Raw genomic sequence first — 22,791 nt, forward strand, 5'->3', positions numbered from 1 at the left:
GCGTCCGCCGGAAGTGACGGGACCCGGTACCGCCAATCCAGGAAGAGGAGGATGGCGGTGTGGGAGCGATCCAGGCTTATGGGGCTGGAAGAAGCCCCAAGTATGTATAAAAGCTTTTTCTGATTTTTTTATGTTCCTCTCTGGTTCCCTTTAAGGGTTAGGCAGCGGTAGTGGGAAGATTAAGGGCTAGGCATGGGTAGAGGCAGTGTTCTGTGTTATGCATCGGTAGTGGGAAGGTTGAGGGTTAGGCATGGGTAGAGGCAGTGTTCTGTGTTATACATCGGTAGTGGGAAGATTAAGGGTTAGGCATGGGTAGAGGCAGTGTTCTGTGTTAGGCATCGGTAGTGGGAAGATTAATGGTTAGGCATGGGTAGAGGCAGTGTTCTGTGTTAGGCATCAGTAGTGGGAAGATTAATGGTTAGGCATGGGTAGAGGCAGTGTTCTGTGTTAGGCATCGGTAGTGGGAAGATTAATGGTTAGGCATGGGTAGAGGCAGTGTTCTGTGTTAGGCATCGATAGTGGGAAGATTAAGGGTTATGCATGGGTAGAGGCAGTGTTCTGTGTTAGGCATCGGTAGTGGGAAGATTAATGGTTAGGCATGGGTAGAGGCAGTGTTCTGTGTTAGGCATCGATAGTGGGAAGATTAAGGGTTAGGCATGGGTAGAGGCAGTGTTCTGTGTTAGGCATCGGTAGAGGGAGGGTTCTGTGTAAGATTAGGGTTAGGTTGGGTCATAGAAAAATATTGGTAAAGATAACTGGAATTAAGTAGTAGAATTTCTGTAATTTTACCGATATTCTACTTGCTGCAATATCTGGCGCCCTTTTCTGTAGGCGCCTTTATTATATGTACACCCTAATGGGGATGAACTAAAAAAAAAAATCACATCCCAACAGAGGTGCAGCAGTGACGGACTGGTGGAAGGAGGTGAACAAAAATAATAAAATAGTTAAACAATGTTTAAAAATAAGAAGCATTAATTCACTTACCTCTTCTGTAGAACCTAAAAACCACAAGGGACATGATAAAAAACAAAAATGTATTGCACAAAATGAACAGAATCAAACACGTTTCATGGGCGTTCTCCTCTTCATTGAGTCAATAATACCATTTGGCTTAAAGAGGAGCTGTATACAAGGATTGAACTTCATCTCAATCAGTAGCTGATACCCCTTCAAATCCCAACCAGGGCACTATCTGCACAGAGTTTGTATGTTCTCCCCATGTCTGTGTGGGTTTCTTCAGGGCACTCCAGTTTCCTCCTGCATCCCAATTGGCTTCCCTCTAAATTGGCCCTAGACTATGATACATGCACTACATGATACATACATAGACATATGACTATGGTAGAGATTAGATTGCAAGCTTCTCTGAGGGACAGTTAGGTGACAAGATAATATACTCTGTACAGCGCTGCTGAAGATGTCGGCGCTATATAAATAATATAATAATAATAATAATCTTAGCAAAAACAATGTTACTGTCATATACATCGGCAAAATAGCGTAAATTATTTTTCGTTACAAAGAAATTAATTAAAACATACATACTGTATTCTTTGGTTTAAAGAAAAATCCCTCTGGTCTTAACAGTAAATTCCCCTATAGATTCTGCTTGTAGCTCTGTGTAATAAGCTGCTCCCTGCACTGTGTATATCCAGTAACCCGTCCTGCATTGACTGTATCATATAACTCCAGCTCCCTGCACTGTGTGTTTCTACTAACCCGTCCTACACTGACTGTGTAACATAACTCCAGCTCGCTGCTGATGTGGCACCTTCTGAACATCTGTAGAAACATAGAATCAGCTGGCTCGTTGGTCTAGGGGTATGATTCTCGCTTAGGGTGCGAGAGGTCCCGGGTTCAAATCCCGGACGAGCCCTACTTTTCATTGCTGATAGCAAAACAATACATTTAACACACTCAGAATTAATCGAGAGACAAATAAAAGTGTTCACTTTGCATTAAGTTAAAATAAACCAAAATATTTCAAAGTAGCAATTACTTTATACAGGTGGCAAAATATTCATTCGTGCAAAGTGAAAACATTCCCTGTATATTAAACAAGTAAATTTTTTTTATTAATTTGATTTGTTTAAAACTGCATGTATGACCCCAAAGCTCAGCTTAAAAAAAAAAAAAAGAGAGAATGCCAAAAAAAAAAGCTAAAAATCCCCTATGCACTATACAGTATGTCCAAAACTGTGTATAAACACCCTAAAATCATGCTAATAGTTTCACTGGCTACATTTTCCATACAGTATGTGAGGGATATTAGAGTGTGAGCTTGTCTGGTGGATAGCAAGTAGCATGAATTGCTTAACCAGCCTGGCGTTCTATTAAGATCGCCAGGCTGGCGACCGGACGTTTTTATTTTAATAAAAAAAAACTATTGCATGCAGCCAACTGAAAGTTGGCTGCATGAAAGCCCACTAGAGGGCGCTCCTGATGCGTACTTCTGATCGCCTCCGGCGATCAGAGCGGCCCTTCTTGTTATGCTTTCCTCATCGCCATGGCGACGAGCGGAGTGACGTCATGGACGTCCTGACGTCAGCCGCCTCCGATCCAGCCCTTAGCGCTGGCCGGAACTGTTTGGTCCGGCTGCGCTGGGCTCGGGCGGCTGGGGGACCCTCTTTCACCGCTGCACGCGTCAGATCACCGCGCTGCGGCAGCGATCAGGTAGCACACGCGGCTGGCAAAGTGCCAGCTGCGTGTGCTCCTTTTTATTTGATTAAAATCGGCCCAGCTGGGCCTGAGCGGCAGCCTCCAGCGGTAATGGACGAGCTGAGCTCGTCCATACCGCCCGGCTGGTTAAAGGACCTTTGTCGCGAAAATCTCAAAATTTAAAATACATGTAAACGTATAAAAATGGGAAGTATCTTTACTCCAGAGTAAAATGAGCCATAAATTACTTTTCTCCTATGATGCTGTCACTTACAGTAGGTAGTAGAAATCTGACATTACTGACAGATTTTGGACTAGCCCATCTTCTCATGGGGGGTTCTCTGGGTTTTCTTTATTTTTAAAAGCACTTAGTGAATGGCAGTTGGTTCATCCAACTGACAAACAAGTGTGCAGTGAGCAGAGAGGCTGGCCACCATCTTTGTATAAATCTTTTTCAGGGAATGTCTTTATAAAGAATAAAGGCCATGCTGAGAATCCCCCATGAAGATATGGGCTAGCCCAAAACCTGTCGGTAATGTCAGATTTCTACTACTTACTGTAAGTGACAGTAACATAGGAGAAATGTAAATTTATGGCTCATTTTACTCTGGGAGAAATGTACTTCTTATTTGTATGTGTTTTAAATTTTAAAATTTTCCCGACAGTTCCTCTTTAAAGAGAACCCGAGGTGGATCTTCAGGGGGCAGATTGGACACAGAGCTATGTTCTCTGCCTTCTGACATGTCTGTGTGTCCCCTAACCGCCGCTCTCTAACCCCCCCCCCCACCGCCGCGCTATAGCCCTCCGAGATTAGCAACAATATTTGTTGCACTCTCAGAGGTAAACATTGAGGAGAGGAATTCCCTGTGTAAAATGCCAGCCAAGGGCGTTCTTGCATGGTTTCCTGAGCTGCCATTGGGCACGCCCCCTGCCGCTCCCCCACCTCCCTGCATGCTATGAGAGACACACAGTCTCTCAGTGCAGCGTTGTGACCTATAGGTCACGTAAGTGAAAGTGGGCCAGTGCGGCCCACAGGAGTGGTGGGGAGCGGCAGTTTTTGTGGCTACCTCATCCGCTCAGCCCTGTGGATCAGGTAGCTTACTTTATTTTATTTTTTTTTTTAGCCCACCTCAGGCTCTCTTTAATGTACTCAGTACTCAGACACTGAGGAAAATGTGCGAGTTCTATAAATACATAAGAACAAAGATAATAATTGGTTTTGGTTTCTGCATCTACGCCCAGTGCTAACAGATGATTAAAATAAAGCGTACACAGAAGATGTATCCAGCTATGGTAGACTTGCCTCATTATTTAAGATATCCACTTGTACATTCATTTTCCTGGTTTCAGCATCAGGCACAATTTCCATATCTATATATTGCTGAGCCTCACACCTTCCCAGTGATGTTTAGCCTAGGCTGTCTAGATATGCCCCGCCCACCTAGGCTTTCACCCCTAAGCATATTAGGAGACCAGGTATATTTTTACTGGCTTCAGAACTCTCAGTAAACAAACATTCTGCAGAGCTGCACCTGCCGGGAGTAAAGATGTCACCACCTGTGATAGTTGTCAGAATGTAAATCAGGGAAAGAAAAGATTTTACAATGGGAAAACACTGCCTGAATAATTTATAAATTGATATTGAAAAAAATAACATATTTTTCTGACTATAAGATGCTCCTGACCATAAGACGCACCTAGATTTAGAGGACAAAACCAGGAGAAAAAATATATACTAAACCTGGTGCATCCATGGTGAAGGGGCATCTTGTGGATTATGCCCCCTTTGTACCTCATGTCCCCTTGTACCTCTTGTGTCTCCTTGTGTCCTCCTCTGTCCTCCTTGTGTCCTTCTCTGTCCCCCTTGTGTCCTTCTCTATGCCCCTTGTGTCCCCGTGTCCTCTGTTTGTCCCCCTGTGTCCTCCTCTGCATGGGCACAGTACAGGGAATCCCCAACATTGCGGCAGGTTGAAGGTTCGTATTAGCAGCCGTTCACAGGTCAGGAACTCTCTGGATTTGGATTATAAGATGCAGTGACTTTTCCCCCCTTTTTGGGGAGAAAAAGGAGAGTCTAATAGTCCAAAAAATACAGTAAGCAATTTCATTCATTACGTTATTTCTGATACAGTTGTTTAACTACTTTCACCTTTTGAACATTGCTATTATATCCAAAAGGCTGCTGTTCTGTTACGCAAAGTCCCCGTAAGAAAGACCGACGGGCTTCTTTCAGAAGCCGCGATTTTTCTAAAGAAAAAAAAAGTTTCCCATCCTCCCTTCACTTCCTGTAAGCAAGAGAGCTTGCTTACAGGACTAAAAAATATTTTTGACTGTGGCCTTCTTGTGCTCAAATAGTAAAACTACATCTACATACAATTTTTTTTTTAAATAAATACAATTTATTACATTTAAAATTAACTGTTTACACCCCACACTCCGAAAATACCCAAATTTTTTTTTTATTAGAAAAAAATTGCACTAAAAAAAACAAAAACAAAGCATAAATAGTTACTTAAGGGTCTGAATTATTTTAATATGCATGTGAAAAGGGAATATTACTATTATTTTTTAAATTATAAGCTTGTAAATAGTGATGGACCAAAACTGTAAAAATGCACCTTTATTTCCAAATAAAATATCGGCGCCATACATTGTGATAGGGACATAATTTAAATTGTGTAATAATCAGGACAAATGGGCAAATAAAATGTGTGGGTTTTAATTATGGTATCATTTTAAAGCTATAATGGCCGAAAACTGAGAAATAATGATTTTCTCAATTTTTTTCTTAATATTGCCATTAAAATGCATTTAGAAAAAAATAATTCTTAGCAAAATGTACCACCCAAAGAAAGCATAGCTAGTGGCGGAAAAAACAAGATATAGATAAAATCATTGTGATAAGCAGTGATAAAGTTATTGGCGAATGATTGGGAGGTGAAAATTGCTCAGATGCATATGGTGGCAAACGACTGAAGGCTGAAGTGGTTAACTTCCTGACATGCTGTGCTGAATTCTTGTTTATCTGGTTTACATGAAGAAGAAAACATGAGTAAACTTTATTTTTGTTGCTTTAAGGCACATGTGTGGAACTCCAGGCCTGGAGGGCCAGATCCATACCAGTGTTTAGGATGGACTGACAAAGAAAGGAATGTGTTCTACCTGATGGACAACACCTATCCTGATTCAGACCCATCAATTCATTTGAGCAGTATCAAAAATGTGTGAGGATCTCGGCCCTCATAGGACTGGTTTGACATACCTGCTTTAAGGAGATGGACCTCTGTGAAATACTAAGGGCTCGTTTCCACTAGTGCGGCGTGCGTCTCGTAGACGCACGCCGGCACTGAGCGGGTGGGCGGGATCGCAGGCGATTCCCATCAGCCGTGCCATGCACGGCTATGGGAATCGCAGCCTCCGCCGCGAATTCTGTGGGGGTTTCCGGCCGAATCGCTACTGCAAGCGATTCGGCCGGCGGCGCCGTTGTCCCCTATGGCAGAGTTTCCCCGCGCGATTTGCCTGCGGGCAAACTCTGCGGATTCGCGGCCGTTTCCGCGAGAGTGGAAACGGGCCCTAAAGGTTTTTTAAGCATATCATTTTTTCAAGGGGAACTGAAGTGAGAGGTATATGGTGGCTGCCATATTTATCTCCTTTTAAAGAATACCAGTTGCCTGGCAGCCCTGCTGATCTATTTGGCTGCAGTAGTGTCTGAATCACACCAGAAACAAGCATGCAGATAATCTTGTCAGATCTGACAATAATGTCAGAAACATCTGATCTGCTGCATGCTTGTTCAGGGTCTGTGGCTACAAGTATTAGAGGCAGAGGATCAGCAGGACAGCCAGGCAACTGGTATTGCTTAAAGGTAAATAAATATGGCAGCCTCCATATCCCTCTCACTTCAGTTGCCCTTTAAGCATAGGTTATTTAAAACCATTACCTATTTACTGAAGTATGGCCCCCATCAGACAGATTAGACGATACGTTAATGTGAAGTGATTGTATTTGCAATTTCTGGTTATATAATAAAGCATGTGTAGTGTCAGTGTTTTGTATGTAGCATTTCACAGAAAACATCATGGATACGTTTTTATGTAATATATAATTACACATCTAGTCTAGGCACAGTTTTTATAGACAATTGTTCATTTATTGGACCATTATTATAACTAAATTATGCATAAAAATTGAGGCTCTATAAATATACATGTAGAATGTTTTTCAATTTTTATTTAGGAAAAGCAAGAAGTATTTTTTTTAAATAAAAATAAAATATTTATAATATAATTAGCCAATACCAGCCAAATACATACCCGGGCAACGCCGGGTAATCAGCTAGTTCTTTATAAAGATCTTAAAAAGAAAATCTTAAAAAGATTTATACAAAGATGCTGGCCAGCCTTCTTGCTCACTGTACACTATTTTGGCAGTTGGACTGAGCAACTGCCATTCACTAAGTGCTTTTAAACATAAAGAAAACCCTGAGAACCCCCCTATGAGAAGATGGGCTAGTCCAAAATCTGTCGGTAATGACAGGTTTCTACTTTTTATTGTAAGTGACAGCAACATAGGAGAGAAGTAACGTATGGCTCATTTTACTCTGGAAGAAATGTACTTTTTATTTGTATTTGTTTTCAATTTTAAGTTCCTCTTTAAAGGGACTCCGAGCTCATAAAAAAAATGAAAGTTGTACTCACCAGGGGCTTTCTCCAGCCCAGTGCTGGTCGGGAGGTCCCACGCCGGCGTCCTGGCTCCTCTCCTTCTCCCCGCTCCGGAATGGCTGACAGGCCGCAGCCCGGGCGACACTCGCCCGAGTGTCGGGCTGCTCCCTCCGCGTATGACGCGGATTACGTCACACGCCGGCCGCCTCGCGTCATTGCGGCGGCCGGCGTGAAAGTACTGCGCATGCGCGCTTTAATCGCGCATGCGCAGTACTTTCACGCCGGCCGCCGTGATGACGCGAGGTGGCCGGCGTGTGACGTAATCCGCGTCACACGCGGAAGGAGCAGCCCGACACTCGGGCGAGTGTCGCCCGGGCTGCGGCCTGTCAGCCATTCCGGAGCGTAGAGTAGGAGAGGAGCCAGGACGCCGTCGTGGGACCTCCCGACCAGCACTGGGCTGGAGAAAGCCCCTGGTGAGTACAACTTTCATTTTTTTTTATGAGCTCGGAGTCCCTTTAAAGGACAATTGAAGTGAGAAGAATATGGAGACTAATATACAGTGGCTTGCAAAAGTATTTGGCCCCCATGAAGTTTTCCACATTTTGTCACATTACTGCCACAAACATGAATCAATTTTATTGGAATTCCACGTGAAAGACCAATACAAAGTGGTGTACATGTGAGAAGTGGATCGAAAATCATACATGATTCCAAACATTTTTTACAAATAAATAACTGCAAAGTGGGGTGTGCGTAATTATTCAGCCCCCTGAGTCAATACTTTGTAGAACCACCTTTTGCTGCAATTACAGCTGCTACTAGTCTTTTAGGGTATGTCTCTACCAGCTTTGCACATCTAGAGACTGAAATCCTTGCCCATTCTTCTTTGCAAAACAGCTCCAGCTCAGTCAGATTAGATGGACAGCGTTTGTGAACAGCAGTTTTCAGATCTTGCCACAGATTCTCGTTTGGATTTAGATCTGGACTTTGACAGGGCCATTCTAACACATGGATATGTTTTGTTTTAAACCATTCCATTGTTGCCCTGGCTTTATGTTTAGGGTCGTTGTCCTGCTGGAAGGTGAACCCCCGCCCAGTCTCAAGTCTTTTGCAGTCTCCAAGAGGTTTTCTTCCAAGATTGCCCTGTATTTGGCTCCATCCATCTTCCCATCAACTCTGACCAGCTTCCCTGTCCCTGCTGAAGAGAAGCACCCCCAGAGCATGATGCTGCCACCACCATATTTGACATTAGGGATGGTGTGTTCAGAGTGATGTGCAGTGTTAGTTTTCCGCCACACATAGCATTTTGGCCAAAAAGTTCAATTTTGGTCTCATCTGACCAGAGCACCTTCTTCCACATGTTTGCTGTGTCCCCCACATGGCTTGTGGCAAACTGCAAACGGGACTTCTTATGCTTTTCTGTTAACAATGGCTTTCTTCTTGCCACTCTTCCATGAAGGCCAACTTTGTACAGTGCATGACTAATAGTTGTCCTATGGACAGAGTCTCCCACCTGAGCTGTAGATCTCTGCAGCTTGTCCAGAGTCACCATGGGCCTCTTGACTGCATTTTGGATCAGCGCTCTCCTTGATCGGCCTGTTCTCTTCTGCCAGGGAATTATACTATTTTAAAAACCAGTATACATCATACCATAGCTGGTACATCATACCATAGCTGGGAATACATACATGAGTATACATCATACCATAGCTGGGAATCGAACCCAGATTTCACTGTGTGGTGGACACGTCACCCTAAGCACTGTACCACTACAGAAGTAAGTGAAGATAGCCTAAAATTTAACATTTATGCTCAATGCAATAGAACCATTAGGTTGCTTAAAGGAGAACTGTAGTGAGAGGTATATGGAGGCTGCCATATTGATTTCCTTTTAAGCTATACCAGTTGCCTGGCAGCCCTGCTGATCTATTTGGCTGCAGTAGTGTGAATCACACCAGAAACAAGCATGCAGCTAATTTTTCCTTTTAAAATAATACCAGTTGCCTGAATTGCCTGCTGATCCTGTGTCTCTAATACTTTTAGCCACAGCCCCTGAACAAGCATGCAGATCAGGTGCTCTAACTGAAGTCAGACTGGATTAGCTGCATGCTTGTTTCAGGGTGTGATTCAGCCACTATTGCAGTCACAAAGATCAGCTGGACTGCCAGGCAACTGGTATTGTTTACAGGAAACAGCCATATCACTCTCAGTTAAGGTTCCCTTTAAAGGAGAACTGTAGTGAAAGGTATATGGAGGCTACCATATTGATTTCCTTTTAAGCAATACCAGTTACCTGGCTATCCTGCAGATCCTCTGCCTCCAATACTTTTAGCCCTAGACCCTGAACAAGCATGCAGCAGATCTGGTGTTTGACATTTTTGTAAGATCTGACAAGATTAGCTGTATGCTTGTTTCTGGTGTGATTCACACTACTGCAGCCAAATAGATCAGCAGGGCTGCCAGGCAACTGGTATAGCTTAAAAGGAAATCAATATGGCAGCCTCCATATACCTCTCACTACAGTTCTCCTTTAAGCAACCTAATGGTTCTATTGCATTGAGCATAAATGTTAAATTTTAGGCTAGCTTCACTTACTTCTGTAGTGGTACAGTGCTTAGGGTGACGTGTCCACCACACAGTGAGATCTGGGTTCGGTTCCCAGCTATGGTATGATGTATACTCATGTATGTATTCCCAGCTATGGTATGATGGACCAGCTATGGTATGATGTACCAGCTATGGTATGATGTACCAGCTATGGTATGATGTATACTGGTTTTTAAAATAGTATAATTCCCTGGCAGAAGAGACCCTCCTCCCTCCGGTAGGAGGGAGGTGGGAGGAATTAAAATCTCCCTAGCAGAGTGTGTAGCAGCTGTCCCATAATTAATTAGTGTAGGCAGACAACTGAGTCAAATGGTATAAAGGACCTAGCTTGAAGGAAGGGTGGGCGGGTTCTCTAACACTGAAAGCAGTGTGTTTGACAATAACATGTCTGCTGACAGTGAAATGGAGGCTAAAAATTTTTCTCAATACAGCATTATGGGGCGAATCGAACTTCCGCAAAAGTTCGCCTGATGCAGGCGAACGCGAACCCCCAAAGTTCGCCTGGAACCGTTCGCAGGCGAACCGTTCGGCCCAACTCTAAACAGGGCCAGATCTTCTACAAAGCTGACTGAATCATGCAATTCAAGCAGCAAACTGCAGGGGGCGGCAGGTGGAGGGGTAATCCTTACAATGCTTGAAATGCAGTGGGGGTGTCTCAGCACCCTGTGGAGAAGAAATATAAGAGACATATACGGGAGCCCAATAGTGCAGTATGTCATTGTACAAGTGGATAATGAAAATGAAAAAATGCTACTCACAAAGGGAGGTTGCAAAGGGCAACCGACCGTATGAAGCAGGTGGAGACCATGAACCCGACTCCACTCGGGGTAGTCCCAGCCGGGACCTGGATGTGGTCACTCTCTTTGGAAAAATTAGGGACAGTCGTCCACTGTGGTACAAACCACACATGGTCTGTCACCACCCCTTAGACACTACATGTGTGGGGGTAAACTAAGCACAATAGGAGTAAAGAGGCGTCCTGGTTGAATAAAAGCGTCTAAAAACAGCTTAAAAACGATAAGAGAGTATACCTCAATGGTGAACTCCTTGTATATCGCAAAATATTTTTATTTAGCACAGGCAACGCTTTTTGTGGATCTGAGCCCGCTTCATCAGGCCAATAAAAGGTGCCAAATGAATAGGTAGATACAGCGAAGAGAGGCTCCCTTCGCTGTATCTACCTCATTCATTTGGCACCTTTTATTGGCCTGATGAAGCGGGCTCAGACCCGCGAAACGCGTTGCCTGTGCTAAATAAAAATCTTTTGTGATAGACAAGGATTTCATCATTGAGGTAAGCCACCTCATATTCTTTTATAGTTTTTAAGCTGTTTTTAGACGCTTTTATTTAACCACGGTGCCCCTTTACTCCTATTGTGCTTACAATGCTTGCTTCAGGTAGCAGAAAGTCTAGAACCTACCCTGCTCAGTAAATGTTAAAGCCCGTACCAACCTCGCGATTTTTCTCACAGGGCAGTCGTTTCAACAATCTCAGGACGTGGGTACAGGCACGCGATCACGCGAACCTCGTTTAGAGTCATGCAGCAATATGACCATCTCGGCGGATTGGATCTTTGCACTCCTCCTGTGCAAAGTACCGTGATCACTTGAAGTCTTGTTTGCGCCCGTCGTGCTGTCACGTGACGTGGCGCATACCCGCCAGCAGAAAGATGAATCGGGGGAGGGGCTTATTGTCGTGGGATGTTGCTGGGATCCATCCTCCTTCATCCCAAGGTGAGTATTCAGCTTAACCTATTGGGGACCAGCTGCCTAACACCCCTTAAGGACCAGGCAATTTTGCGTGCGGAGGGGGGGTGCACATTTGGGGGGGTCAGGCAGCCGGATCCCCAGTGTGGGGTGCTGGGCCAGATGTCCCGCCTTTAGCCAAAAGCCTTTACTCACCTCCCAGGCTCCAGCGATGAGCCGCAGTAGCCCCCTCCGCTCTGGCCGGCATCCCTGCTCGTACTGCCGACCCGGAACTGAGCGGCAGTACGAGCAATACATTAGCTTTCAAGTACATCCTGCCATTAAATTGGTACCAGAGCCCCCCTTTAACCTCCCTGGCGGTGCATTTCTGTCCCAGCTATATTCTCCCACCCTGAGCTCAGCTCGGGCTTACCTCCATGGAGGTTACAGAGGCCCGGTAGTGACATAGAGTAGAATGCAGTAAATTATTCAGGATATTCACATCTACATTAAATATCCTGGTTTCAGCATCAAAAACTCTTCCTATATCTATATATCGCTGTATATTGGTGTGTAGCCCCCCCCCCCCCCCCCTTTTCCCCTGATGCTTAAAGGGACACTTAAGTAAAAAAAAAAAAACAAGAGTTTTACTCACCTAGGGCTTCCAATAGCCCCCTGCAGCTGTCATGTGCCCTCACCGTCTCCCTCCGATCCTCCTGGCCCCGCCGGCAGTCACTTCCTGTTTCGGTGACAGGAGCTGACAGGCTGGGGACGCAAGTGATTCTTCGCGTTCCTGGCCACAATAGCGCCATCTATGCTGCTCTAGCATATATCATATACCATATAGCAGCATAGAGGGTGCTAATGTGTCTGGGAATGCGCAGAATCACTCGCGTCCCCAGCCTGTCAGCTTCTGTCACCGAAACAGGAAGTGGCTGCCGGCAGGGCCAGGAGGATCGGAGGGAGACGGCGAGGGCACCGGACAGCTGCAGGGGGCTATTGGAAGCCCCAGGTGAGTAAAACTCATTTTTTTTTTTACTTAAACGTCCCTTTAAGGCCTGTACACATGTAACGACCACCTCCACCAAGACTCTAGCGTGTGTATAGCAGCACCCGATTCCCCCTGACCGCTTGGCCAAAGTGATTTGCCTGGCGGATCACTTTGGCCAAATGATGGGTGATTGCATTTTTCTCCCCCACTTGCCCCACCCCCTGCACAATGCCACTCCCTCACTGCTCCGCCTTCCTCTCTCCCGCTAAGAGTAGAACACGTCAATCGCCTCTACAGTGTGCAACCTGTCTGCACAGCATCAGCCCTGCAATGTTGCTCTGAGGGATCGGCTCCAGATCTCCGTCAGGCGACATTAATTGTGTATACACAGCTTTAGCTTAGGCTGTTTATTATGCATCATTTTCTTCCCCCAGTGCATTCTGGGAGACCAGAGATCTTTTCTACTGGCTTTAGATCTCTAAGTAAATGAACATTCCACAGACATCACCTGCCAGTACCAAAAAAGTTACCACCTTTCAGAAAGTAAATCCGGGAGAGGAAAGATTTTTACAAATGGGCAAACTCTCACAAATATTGTATTGCAGTTCTATGCATTATGTGATTTTGATTACAGTACCGCTTCAACACCGAGAGACTAAGTGTTGTATAATTACAACATCACATTTAAGCTACCAAAATAAACCCTCCCCCATTCTCTTCTTTTTAACGTGGTAGGATCAGCCATACTATGCCAGGGAAAAAAACACATATATAAGTAGATAAATACTTGATCTACTTACATAACAGATGTATTGTACTGTCCACATTTTGATTTCAGTGAATGTTATATAGTAAATGACAAGAATTCTGTTCCTGGTGGGGGCCATGTCTTTTGCCCACAGTAAAGGCTAACTCGTGATGTCATTTCTGCCCTTTACTTTTTTTCTTGTCTCCTCCAATCACTGAGTCACCTCAGCTTTGCTTGTAAACACAAGTGAGTAGGGGATCGGATTTCAGATAAGCAGCAGACAGGAAAATAAAGGGAAGAGGAGGAATATATTAAAGATAAAAAGAACCCCCAGCATGCAATTCTTTGGCAACGACTACTAAAGAGCCAGTGCTCCTAAGGTATATGATAACTCCAAATCATAACAGCAGAAAACGTTTTGAACGTTTTGAATGCAGGATTAGCATCTTTATCACTTAATACACTCAGACCAGTTGCTGTTGAAATTTGATTTTTATAGTGACGATACCGCTTTAAAACCTCATGTACATTACTAACAGGTCCTCTTGTTCAGTTCTGCAACACTATTGGATGGTTGAATGTGTAGATAGGCCTGTTTATCTGGCCATGAAGTCATACAACCCGGGTGCCTATTTGGGTCTCTGGGGGTTAAAGGTACCCTTAGCAGAGGTATAAAATAAAAATCTGAACTTACCTGGGGCTTCCTCCAGCCCCCTGTAGCCTGAGAGGTCTATTGGCATCCTCTGGGTCCCCTCCAAGGTCCCGCTGGTGGCTCCATAGGTGTGCAATGTTGGCCAAAGTCATGCGCATGTGTGGCACGTCCGTGCACCTGGCTCGAGAACACGCCCCTTTCCGTAAGGATCCGCGGGTCAATCTCGAGAACCACGGTCGAAGTCGCGAACCTAACAGAGCCTCCAGTGGGACCACGGAGAGGACCCAGAGGACACAAGGGACCTCACGGGCTATGGAGCAGGGGCGTAAAAATAGGGGAAGCAGCCCCTGCACCTGCGGGGGGGCCTGGAGCCCCCCTGGGGCCTGCTCAGGGCCATTTTTTTGGGGGGGCAGGAGGGGTCGTAGCATGTGGGGAGAGCTTTGCACATCGGCAGGGAGGGGGGGAGGGACAGTCCCCTCCTCCGTCACCTCGGGCTCTCCCTTCTGCGCTCCCCCCCTGCATCTACTACTGGCAGCAGCGGCAGCAGCTCTTCATACAGTGGTGTGAAAAACTATTTGCCCCCTTCCTGATTTCTTATTCTTTTGCATGTTTGTCACACTTAAATGTTTCTGCTCATCAAAAACCGTTCACTATTAGTCAAAGATAACATAATTGAACACAAAATGCATTTTTAAATGATGGTTTTTATTATTTAGTGAGAAAAAAACCTCAAAACCTACATGGCCCTGTGTGAAAAAGAAATTGCCCCCTGAACCTAATAACTGGTTGGGCCACCCTTAGCAGCAATAACTGCAATCAAGCGTTTGCGATAATTTGCAACGAGTCTTTTACAGCGCTCTGGAGGAATTTTGGCCCACTCATCTTTGCAGAATTGTTGTAATTCAGCTTTATTTGAGGGTTTTCTAGCATGAACCGCCTTTTTAAGGTCATGCCACAACATCTCAATAGGATTCAGGTCAGGACTTTGACTAGGCCACTCCAAAGTCTTCATTTTGTTTTTCTTCAGCCATTCAGAGGTGGATTTGCTGGTGTGTTTTGGGTCATTGTCCTGCTGCAGCACCCAAGATCGCTTCAGCTTGAGTTGACGAACAGATGGCCGGACATTCTCCTTCAGGATTTTTTGGTAGACAGTAGAATTCATGGTTTCATCTATCACAGCAAGCCTTCCAGGTCCTGAAGCAGCAAACCAACCCCAGACCATCACACTACCACCACCATAATTTACTGTTGGTATGATGTTCTTTTGCTGAAATGCTGTGTTACTTCTACGCCAGATGTAACAGGACACGCACCTTCCAAAAAGTTCAACTTTTGTCTCGTCGTTCCACAAGGTATTTTCCCCAAAGTCTTGGCAATCATTGAGATGTTTTTTAGCAAAATTAAGACCAACCTTAATGTTCTTTTTGCTTAAAAGTGGTTTGTGCCTTGGATATCTGCCATGCAGGCCGTTTTTGCCCAGTCTCTTTCTTATGGTGGAGTTGTGAACACTGACCTTAATTGAGGCAAGTGAGGCCTGCAGTTCTTTAGATGTTGTCCTGGGGTCTTTTGTGGCCTCTCGGATGAGTTTTCTCTGCGCTCTTGGGGTCATTTTGGTCTGCCGGCCACTCCTGGGAAGGTTCATCACTGTTCCATGTTTTTGCCATTTGTGGATAATGGCTCTCACAGTGGTTCGCTGGAGTCCCAAAGCTTTAGAAATGGCTTTATAACCTTTACCAGACTGATAGATCTCAATTACAGTACTTTTTGTTCTCATTTGTTCCTGAATTTCTTTGGATCTTGGCATGTCTAGCTTTTGAGGTGCTTTTGGTCTACTTCTCTGTGTCAGATAGCTCCTATTTAAGTGATTTCTTGATTGAAACAGGTGTGGCAGTAATGAGGCCTGGGGGTGACTACAGAAATTAAACCCAGGTGTGATAAACCACAGTTAAGTTATTTTTTAACAAGGGGGGCAATCACTTTTTCACACAGGGCCATGTAGATTTGGAGTTTTTCTTCTCACTAAATAATAAAAACCATCATTTAAAACTGCATTTTGTGTTCAATTATGTTATCTTTGACTAATAGTTAACGGTTTTTGATGAGCAGAAACATTTAAGTGTGACAAACATGCAAAAGAATAAGAAATCAGGAAGGGGGCAAATCGTTTTTCACACCACTGTACCTCCATTTACTACCGGATGTTGCGATCTGTAAGGGCTTCACACTACTTCCTGTTAAAACAGGAAGTAGCATGAAGCCCTTACAGATCGGAGACCTCCAGCGGTGAATGGAGGTATGTAGAGTTGTTGCCTGCCGCTGCCAATAATAGATGCAGGAGGGGAGCGCAGAGGGGAGAGCCCGAGGTGAGGGGGGGAACTGTCCCTCCTTCCCGCCAATGTGCAAAGCTCTCTGCTCATGCTGCGACCCCTACTGCCCCCCCTCCATGATGGCCATGAGCGGGCACCTGGGGCACTCAAATTCTTACAGGGGGGCCCATTGACTTCTAGATACGCCCCTGCTATGGAGGGCTGGAGAAAGCTACAGGTAAGTCCAGATTTTCATTTTAAACCTCTGCTCGGGGTCCCTTTAAGCCCTGACTGTAATTTTCTATACAGATAGATGGCTTAGCGAACGCCCTGGGAATAGTTTACATTGCACACCACCTGAACCTGCGGCGGGCCATTGAGATGAATTGCACTTAGTGTTTCAGATATCCCCGAACAGATTAGATTCTCCTGCCTCCACATGAATGATTCTCTATTGATTCATTGCAGATCATGAGAGCAGCATTTATCATGCCTGCAGCCCTAGCTGGTGTGACAGCGCCGGTATACTGACCATGGAATACAGATCAGGAAGCCCCCCGCCGGATGACCAATGTCCGGTCTCTGAGCGCCTCTCCGCTCCCTGGCATGAGTAAGTGCCGCTACAGATCTATCCACGGTTATTGATGGCACTGCTGCCTTATGTGATAAAAAGTGTCACAATAGCTTTGCAATGTTTTGTTTCTTCCAACCAGTTAAAGGTGAATAACGGGGCTGGAGGAAAAATAAGTGAATGGTGGACGGGTGATGTATGCCCTGCCATGCCGTCACTGCAGTAAACAAGTCAGAACAGAAGCTGACTTAGAGGAGGTGGAGGATGTGTCGTGTTTCGGGACTGTGGAGCGGCGTAATTCTCTGAAAGTGACCCCGGTATTCCCATCCTTATGGTGGCCATACATGGTACAATTTTTCTTTTTTTTTCGATTGAATAATTTAGTTCGATTATTCCGTTAGATCGACTATAAAGATTTTTCCATCATGTCCGATCAGATTTTTTTTTCTCGAAAAAACGGGATAATCGTTCAAATTTCTTGATCGAAAAAAAAAATATTTTCTACTTTCATTCGATTTGATCATTTAGATTGAAAAAAACGGGAAAATTGAACATTTTTATTGTATCGTGTATGGGCACCATTACACCAACCAGAAGGGATGGTTAAAGCACAATGGGGCCCTGAGGCAAAGGTAACCAGGGGCCCCGTACCACCTGTCACGGATTCACCTATGCTATCTGTGCAAACACACGAAAATGGGCACGAAGGTGTGATTCGGAGAGCCCCTTTAGCCCCAGCTTAACTTAAAAACAAGAAATATTCTGTCAGTCCCCAAAACCAGTCACTCTCTGCTGCACAGGTAAATGTTGTTTATTTATCTTTCTCTGGAGAAGGGGGCAATAAATCTCCCCCAAGAAGACTCCCCATTCTACTTCAAAGACAGACAGAGAAGTCCACAGGGGTGGACTGACAGCTGAAGTCCATAGGGGCGTGGTCATGCAACAGAATGTGGGCTTGGTCATGGGCGGGGACAAATATACATGACCTTAGCAGTGGTGTAAAAGGTCTGCCGGAGAAGTTTGAGCTCTGCCGTAGTGTTTCCCCCCAAAATACATATAATCTGACATAATTTCACCAAAAATACACGTAATTTTGCAGAGGTTCCTCCAAAATACAGATAATATGGTAGTGGTTCCCCCCAAATAGTCGTAATCTGGCAGCAGCAGTTTCCCCAACATACACATAATTTGGCAGCGGTTCCCCAAAATAAGCGTAATCTGGCAGTGGTTCCCCCAAAACCCATGTAATCTGGAAACAGCGGTTCTCCCAACATAGACAATCTGGCAGCGGTTCCGAATGACGGTTCTCCAACATACACATAATCTTGCAGCTGTTCCCCAAAATACACTTAATCTGGCAGCAGCGGTTCCCCAAAAATACAGTTAATCTGGCAGCAGTTGCACCAAAATAGTTGCCCTCTTTACAGGTAACCAGGTCTATAGGTATCCCTAGTGGAAGTAACCAGGTCTATAGGTGTTCCCAGTATACTGTATGACCATTTCAGGGATTTCATGTTTTTTTCTGTCTGTCATGACTAAGGGGCGGAGCTCTGTTTGAGATCACAGATTGTATTGATTGTACATACGATCAAATTTGGACTGTGTGTGGACTCACCAACCAATCCAAAAGGTTACTTTGCCTGCAGTACTGAATGCCTTCAGGATTCCCTCAGGGTCTGAGGCTGAATGGTAATCTGCGGCAAAGGGAACAGGAATTGGAGGGTGACTTTGCATTCCGTCACCCCCCCCCCCCCCCCCCAGCAAAAGCAGTCCTCCTGTGTCTCCATTGTCCCCTCTGTGCCACCCCTATCCTCCTGCGCAGTCAGTGTCCCCCTATGTCCTAGTTCTGCAGAGGATCTGCCAGGCGTCTCCTCATGGAGGACACCCAGACCCCACACTCATCTCCTTCCCACAATAACTGTCATGGCCACCTCTATCCTTCGGTGCCGTCAGTGTTCCCCCGTGTCCTAGTTCTGCAGAGGATCCGCCAGGTGTCTCCTCATGGAGGACACCCAGACCCCACACTCATCTCCTTCCCACAGTAACTGTCATGGCCACCTCTATCCTTCGGTGCCGTCAGTGTTCCCCCGTGTCCTAGTTCTGCAGAGGATCCGCCAGGTGTCTCCTCATGGAGGACACCTAGACCCCCCACTCATCTCCTTCCCACAGTAACTGTCATGGCCACCTCTATGACAACTTAAAGTGTACCAGAGACGGAGCACCCTCATGTATTTTACCATATATATCAGTAGGAACATTAGCAAAAACACCTACCCTGCTCTCTGTTTCATTCTTCACTGCTCAGCCTGCTTGTTAGCAGCCCTGATAAAATCCCAGACTGAGCATTCAGGCTGGCTTTGCTCAGGAATCATTATAGCCGAGTCTGTCTTCTCTGATGTCTTTTCAAGCCCAAGCCTGCCCCCTGCTGGCTCTGCTATAATGACTAAGCTATAATGATTCCTGAGCAAAGCCAGACTGAATGCTCAGTCTGGGATTTTATCAGGGCTGCTAACAAGTGGCTGAGCAGTGCAGAATGAAACAGAGAGCAGAGTAGGTGTTTTCTCTAATGTTCCCACTGATATATATGGTAAAATACATGAGGATGCTTCGTCTCTGGTTCACTTTAAAGTTGCCACTGCCCCGCTCAGGAGGAAGAAGTGCTATCCGCAACGAAGAGCATTCTACCCAAGAGGAAACAGAGCAACACCTACAACTCTCAGAGTGCCCCGCCAGCAGTGCCAGAGGCAGCACTAAAAGCCGGGGCAGTAGGATTGGGGACTACAGGTTAAATATACCCAGCCAGTCTGCAGAGTCTTATCCTAAATCTGCTGAAGCCTCTGTGCGCAAGGATCACTGCCAAAAACAGTGCAGGGGCCCCGGGGAGAAGTCGGGGGAAACCTTGGAGGACCCGGCAGAGCTTGGGAGCCCTAGGGAAGTTGCCCGCTTTGCCTCAACGGTAGCGCCATCCCTGTTAATAAGAGTATGTATTGCGGCATTGTAAGTTGTACTAGGCTATAGATATTGTCGATGGTTACCCCTTAACCTGCCACGGACATCTATAGGTGTTCTGTGTTTTCCCATCCATATGCCACAGATGGCTGGATAGTGTATTGGTTAATGGTAATTTGAAATAACAATATGGGGGACTTCCCCGTCCTCCTCTGCCTCTCGGTTCCAGGGCTGGCTCCCCCAAAACCACAGCCAACAAGGAAGTCGGCTTGTTGCACAAGCACAGTAGCATCTGCAATATTCACCATCCCTGGATCCAGCGCAAGCGCAGTAGTTGCTTTCCATCGAGCTCAGACGGATATAACAGTACAGCCACCCTGACCGCAATCAGAAAGCTGCTAATGCGCCGGATTGCGATAGGTAAATATTTACCGTACCGGTGTTCGATAAAACTTTCCCTTGGTATTGTTCGTGGCTGGGGGGAGGAGAACTTACCTGACGTCACTAAGGAAGAGCAAGAGGAGATGGATAGTACGTCTGGATCCAAATTTGTGCAGATGGCGTCTTTCATGCTGTCCAGCCTGTTGAGGGACTACCGTATAAAAAACTCAAGGGGAATGAGCTGTACTGGGTGGCCACGCTACTAGACCCTTGGTATAGGCACAAAGTGGCGGACATGTTACCAACTCACCTGAAGGCAGAAAGGATGCTGCACATGCAGAACAAGCTGGCAACTATGCTTTACAGTGCATTTAAGGATGATGTCACAGCACAATGGAATAAAGGTACCACTGCCAGTAATCCTCCTCCCATGTCCACGCAGGCAAGGACAGGACGCTCCAGCGATCTCATGGTAATGTCGGACATGAGGACATTCTTTAGTCCAACACCTCGCCTTAGCCCTTCCGGATCCACCCTCCACCAACGCCTCGACCGGCAGGTAGCCGACTACCTGGCCTTAAGTGTGGATGTAGACACTGTGAGCAGCGATGAACCCTTGGACTACTGGGTGCACAGACTTGACTTGTGGCCAGAGCTGTCCCAATTTGCCATCCAACTTCTGTATTGCCCTGCTTCAAGCGTCCTGTCAGAAAGGACCTTCAGCGCAGGTGGAGGCATTGTCACTGAGAAGAGAAGTCACCTCAGTGCTGCTCGTAATGGAAAAATCTACGCTTACGGATCATTACGCGTAATTTTACGCTATTACGCATTACGCAATTACGGTTACGGCGTAGGAAATTATCTACGGTACATCACTGTAATTACGCGTAAACTTACGCAATTACGCGTAAGGATACCGTAATGAAGGCGCTTACACTACGATGTTACGCGTAGTGCCGTAATAACCATTAATGCGTATTTTTTGACGCATGCGGACGATATGTACGCAATAGCCGTCAATGTGACAGTTATTGCGTACATATCATTCGTATGCGTCAAAACGTACGCTTATACTGAAGGGCGGGAGAAGATACTATTGGTTGCTTAGGATGTTGACTGATTGGCTACTCTTAGAAAATGGGAGATTTTACGTTAGTAATTACGCGTAAAATTACGCGTAAGTGTTCGTAAAATTACGCATGCCTAGCAATTACGGTAGACAGTGTAATTACGATACCACTTACGGTCTTACGCGTAAATAATTACGCGTAAGACCGTAAGTTACGCGTAACGCTTACGCGTAAATTTACATTGAATTACGATGCGTAATTACGCTCATGCGTAATTTCGGCCCAGCACTGAGTCACCTAAGTCACAAAAGTGTTCAGTACCTCACCTTTATCAAAATGAATGAGGCATGGATCCCGGAGGGCTACTGTCCGCACGAAGACTAAGTCAGTCCCCACTAGTGTTGGGCGAACACCTGGATGTTCGGGTTCGGGAAAGTTCGCCGAACATGGCCGCAATGTTCGGCATGTTCGGGCCGAACCCCAAACTCCCCGAACATCCCGCTTTTGGGGGCCCTATGGGGTCGCAGGCATAAGGGGGGAGCATGCCCCGATCGCGGGGGGGGTCGGAAATTCCCCCCACCCCCTCCGCTAGCGCTCCCCCCTCTGCCCGCTTCCCCATTCAAAAGTTAGGAAGTGAAACTGTACCTGTGCGGCCGGTAGTGGGTGACTGGCAGTGGGCGGCACTATGGAGAGACTGAGGAGGAGGAGGAGTCCGGAGAGTGACGCGTTGAGGGAGGCCGGGCAGTGGGCGGATCAGCAGTAGTACCGTACTACTGCTGATCCGCCCACTGCCCGGCCTCCCTCAACGCGTCACTCTCCGGACTCCTCCTCCTCCTCAGTCTCTCCATAGTGCCGCCCACTGCCAGTCACCCACTACCGGCCGCACAGGTACAGTTTCACTTCCTAACTTTTGAATGGGGAAGCGGGCAGAGGGGGGAGCGCTAGCGGAGGGGGTGGGGGGAATTTCCGACCCCCCCCCGCGATCGGGGCATGCTCCCCCCTTATGCCTGCGACCCCATAGGGGGCCAGTATTCGGGCGAACAGGGCCCTGTTCGTGCCGAACAGGGGCCCTGTTCGGCCAGGCAATGAGCCGTTCGGGCGAACCCGAACAGTTTGGCCGAACACCACCAGGTGTTCGGCCGAACGCGAACATCACCCGAACAGGGTGATGTTCTGCAGAACCCGAACAGTGGCGAACACTGTTCGCCCAACACTAGTCCCCACACACAGCATCTCTGCCTGCACGCCGTGTGACTGCCTGCCCCAAGACTAAGTTGCTCAATACACAGAGCCTCTCTGCCTGTGGGCCGCTTGACTGCCTTCTCTGCCACCATCAACAGGGTCCAGGACTCCAGGCGGATTCCTGAATTTTTTTTAGCGGCCGCTATAATTTTTCTGGTGCGTGTACATACCTGCCTAATTTTTCTGGCTGCACTGAAGCTGCAACAACAAAACAAAAGGCATGTACATGTGTCAATTCCCCTTCGTGATCAATACCTTGCCGCGGTGAAG

General features: G+C 46.3%; 1 non-coding gene across 1 annotated transcript; it reads left to right on the forward strand.

Annotated features, from left to right (window-relative positions):
* The first annotated feature begins 1,807 nt into the window (after positions 1-1,807).
* On the forward strand, positions 1,808-1,879 carry TRNAP-AGG (transfer RNA proline (anticodon AGG)). Its single transcript has one exon. It is a non-coding gene; the product is annotated as a tRNA-Pro (tRNA).
* Positions 1,880-22,791: the final 20,912 nt, after the last annotated feature.

This window comes from Hyperolius riggenbachi, chromosome 5, assembly GCF_040937935.1.
Source record: "Hyperolius riggenbachi isolate aHypRig1 chromosome 5, aHypRig1.pri, whole genome shotgun sequence".
NCBI lineage: Eukaryota > Metazoa > Chordata > Amphibia > Anura > Hyperoliidae > Hyperolius > Hyperolius riggenbachi.